At 29.1% G+C, this 4,533-nt stretch overlaps 1 long non-coding RNA gene across 1 annotated transcript; it reads right to left on the bottom strand.

Moving 5' to 3' along the window:
- Positions 1–1,415: 1,415 nt before the first annotated feature.
- On the bottom strand, positions 1,416–4,302 carry LOC119193233. Its single transcript, XR_005113885.1, has 3 exons — positions 4,055–4,302; positions 3,488–3,631; positions 1,416–2,110 (listed from the first exon to the last, which is right to left on the bottom strand). It is a non-coding gene; the product is annotated as an uncharacterized LOC119193233 (long non-coding RNA).
- Between the last annotated feature and the right edge of the window lie 231 nt (positions 4,303–4,533).

Raw genomic sequence — 4,533 nt, 5'->3', positions numbered from 1 at the left:
TTTTGTCATATAAATCAACAATAACATACAAGACACAAAATTGGATTGCATATAAATTTAACAATAACAATTTACATAAAATTAAAAATAATGACAATACAATGACTGCCTAGTGGCACATTTGTAAGAAAAATTACTACAAAGGACAAAAATGTTAGATATTTTATATTGAAAACATGATTTTAAATAAAAAGGTAAAAATAATATTTTTGTACATAGTAAATGAATAGAAATATGAACTATTTTGGAAACATAAACATTTTATTTTACCGTGTTCAAGCATAATTATGCATATAAGATTTTAACAACGGCTTGCTTAACAGTTAGCAAAATGAAGATAATTGTGAAGACTAGCACTATAATTTTACACAATATAAGGAGACATACTTAAGCTATTCACCATTATACACTATGCATTAGGTATAATAACTAATCTAAAAACACAAAACTAAGAATTTATTTGAATATGATTATTCTCTCACGAAAAGCATTCCATGCATAATTTAACATTTTGCAATATCATATAATGGCACATTTGCTACTAAAAATGCTACAAAATACAAAAAATGTTGGATACATTATAATGAAAATATAATATTAAATTAAAAGTAAAATTACTAATTCTGCACAATGTAAATCAATAAAAATATGAACAATTTGGAAAACATACACATAATACTACTTTTTGTAGAAATGTAATTTACTTGACAATTATCTGAGTAGGCTCATTTTAGGTTGTACAAGCATAATTATGTATATAAGATTTTAACAACTATTTGCTTAGCAGTCACCATAATGAAGATTATTTTAAAACTACTATGATTTTATACAATAAACAGAAAGCATAATAGCTAATTTAAAACCACAAAAATGTGGGTAATACACTTTAAAAACATCAATTTCATTTGCAAAAATCGTAATAATTGTGGACAAAATACTATGAAGAACTTTAATTAAGTGAGATTAGGAACTACGCCTTCTTTGTGATCTATAACTCAATCCTTTTGTAACTTTCTCACGGATTAGAGTTTCCATTTCTATATCTTTAGGCCTTGAATCAATATTATTCATTCTATTATTAAAATTAATACACCACTGCTTAACTTGCATTCTAACTATGTAGGACCAAAAGCTTTAATAACATCTGTTTTGTGAATATTACAGTTAGTAGTGTCAATATATTTTATTAAATTACTTATTAATTCAGAATATATAAACACTGCAAAGAAAGGCATCATCTTGTCAATAATGTAGCTCTGCCAGACCATTTGACTAAAATTATTAGAAGGATAAGATAACCTATCTACATTAGACTCTCTCTGAGATAATAGTGCTTTTGTACAATTATCACAATCTTTGCAGGTCAAATTGGACATCAAAACGACAAATTGCACCAGCAATATATGGGTACAGACATATGTTGGAATATATTCTCGTTAGGTATAGAAATTTCTATAAAGTTAGTTTCATTACATTGAAGACTATCAGTGTATGAACCATATTTTTGGTGGCTGACTAAATGTTTAATGTTCCCAACATTTTGTCATCATCATCAGAACAATTAGTGTATAAAGATTTACCGGTAGTAATGTTGTTAATCAACAAGGTTTTAAAAGCCGATACAAAGTGAGTACAATTAGGATTTGTACTAAAATTACCATGTGCCCTTATATGACCAAAAAGTTTTCTATCGGATCTTGATTAAGACGTCTAAGACTTAAAAATTTAACACCATCAATTCTCAGCAGATCTGACCACAAATGTTTTATTGTTTTTATATTATGTTCAAAATGCTTCAGTGATAAAGGCTTCCTTTCCCTTTCATTGGAAGCGTCAAAGCGCATTGAAGCTAGCTTTTTCACAGCATCATTCCAATGTGCTCCGAATTATATGAAAGAGCATGTTTTAACTTATTCCCATAATGACCAAGACCATTTAAACTATCAAAGAAATTATTTATAAAAAGAAGAATTTCTGCTGTGAACAAACCATTTCCAATGTCTTTATTTAAACTTATGTAATCATGATCCTTGAGAGATAGCAGAGACTTCATCTGGATTTCTAGTGATGTAGCCACTTGCCGGCTAAAAACTTGGGCTGCAAATTTGACCTGAAATGTTAATAATATAAATAATATATTTGTAAATTAATAAATGAACGATTTTAATCATGGTATGTTTATTTAATTTGTTATGAGCTTAAAGATATTTAATTAAATGGCCCAAAGAAATTTATATTCTGGCCAATACTTTCACAAGAATACGGCAATTTAACATATTATATTAAGGTTTTTATGACAATTGTACATTATGCCAATTTCAAGTTGGGGAAAGTGGTTAATTTAATCACAGAATACGATTTATTGGAAACATGAAAGGAAAAGGATCAGTAATGATGATATGATTTTATTTCCTGATGATAGTACGGTAATATTCTCTGAGAAAACTCAGTCATTACTAGAGGCTAGAGTAAATAAGGCATTAGAGGACATTGTAAATTGGCTTACAGAAAACCATTTATAAATTACTTTAAAAGAAAACATCTTATTTTTTTCAAGAATAGGTCAGCAACTAAATTGCTTTCTATAAATTATCACTTACAGGCAGAAGCCATACGATTTTTAGGGCTCCAGGTGTACTGCAACTTAAAACTGGAAGGAACTTAAGGAAAAATTCTTACATTAACTAGTTTATTTATATACGAAATTTCAATATTTGTAAAAGAAACCTACATATATTATGTACACTAAATATTATAGCAAACTAAATAAAAATGCTACCTAACAATACAGCTCTATTAGATAAGAGCGTTATCTGCATGGGTCCAAGATTATAGTATAATAAATTACAAGTTGTATTGTAAACATAGAAAACATAGATATATTTAAACTTAAATTAAAAACCTTTTAATTGATACAAGACATATATTATTATATAAGAGAATATTTACAGGAATAATTTTATGTATTATATTCCAAAAAGTAATATGAAGAATTATAGGTCTATAATGTTTTTATTGTTATAGCAAAAATTCGTAATTTTCAAAAGTTATTGGGAAAGTAATTTACAGACTAACTGCTCATTACTCATATTTCGAAAACATAAATTATTCTGTGCTGATCTAAAAGGTTTTCATAAGCACAGTTCTATTCATATGGCATTATTTGACCTGTCATCAACTGTTATGGCAGCTGTCGATAAAATAAATCCAGTCCAGGAGGTTTTTTATAATATTAATTTGTAGGTGATAAACTCCTATGCCTACAGTTGATGCATTATTCTTTGAAGCAGCACAATAAATATGATGCCAGTTAGGCCAATTAGAGTTTGCATAAGGGTCATTTTTAATAATGTCAATATTGAAAAGTATATTAGGAGCAATTATCAAAGTACAATAATCATGCTTAAATAAGGGAGAATTTCAATCTTTTATTAATCAGTCAAGACTTGTAAACACAACTATGATAGAACAATGTATATTTATTTACCTTCATTTTGTCATATGAAGTTGGATTTATGTGCTTCTCAGTAAGTTTGGTGCTTCTTGCTCTGCCACCAAAACCATCCACTTTATAAAGTCTCTCAATATACTCCCACTTTGCCCTTTGGTTGCCAATGAGTAGGATTTTTGTCTGAAAATTATTGCGAAAACATTTCAATAAATGAGGTACATCATAGATATGGTACAATTGGTTTGGGCCGATTTATAACAGATGTCATTGGTATATTTGTTACTACGTAGGAGTTCAGCATTAGAATCTGATATTAATGACTTAATAGCAGCAATGCTATTCAGTAATGCTACTAGTGGGTTCAATTTCTAATATCAAATCTCGGTTTGTGACTTTATATTCATCTGTATTTCCTAAGTTTACTAAAGGAATCGCATTAGGTGTTAATCTTAGATTCTGTTTTATATGTTCGGGAATAAAATGTTTATGACAAAAACGAATGTTTTCGCTTTTAGTAGGAAGATAATTTTGTAGAAATGGACCTAGACCTTAACCACTCTTCCCACCTTTTATTTGTGAACGGCACACTATAATATTTAATACCTCGGCCTCGAGTACTGCACCGTGGAACAGAGCACTTATAAACCATTATATTATCAAATAAACCAAACTATACGAAGAAAACAATTACACGTTTAAACTGGTAAACACTAAATGATTGCTTTTATAATATATTGTTTACAAAAACATTCACACACAATAAAGCACTATAATTAGATAATAAATAGATGAAAACCGCCTTCAAATCCAAATAGCGAATTGCAACGGAAAATTCAATTTCAAAGCAGCGGTTAAAGGTTAACCCCAATAAAAAATGGCGCTACGCGTCGTTTCAAAATCCGAGATTAGAGACGCTTATTTGCGATCGAATGACAGCTTATACTATAATACACACACTAATAAAACGTTGTGTAGAAGGAGACATTTAAGGAACGATTCATTAAATGTATGGAAAAATCGTGAAAAGTGAGATAGCTGCTCATCGCTATTGTGTTACTTTTTCGCCGAGTTAAACGGGTCTG

This window comes from Manduca sexta, unplaced genomic scaffold (assembly GCF_014839805.1).
Source record: "Manduca sexta isolate Smith_Timp_Sample1 unplaced genomic scaffold, JHU_Msex_v1.0 HiC_scaffold_379, whole genome shotgun sequence".
In the NCBI taxonomy this organism is placed as follows: Eukaryota; Metazoa; Arthropoda; class Insecta; order Lepidoptera; family Sphingidae; genus Manduca; species Manduca sexta.
The sequence above is the reverse complement of the archived record's forward strand: the minus strand, read 5'-3'. Positions and strand labels throughout refer to the sequence as shown.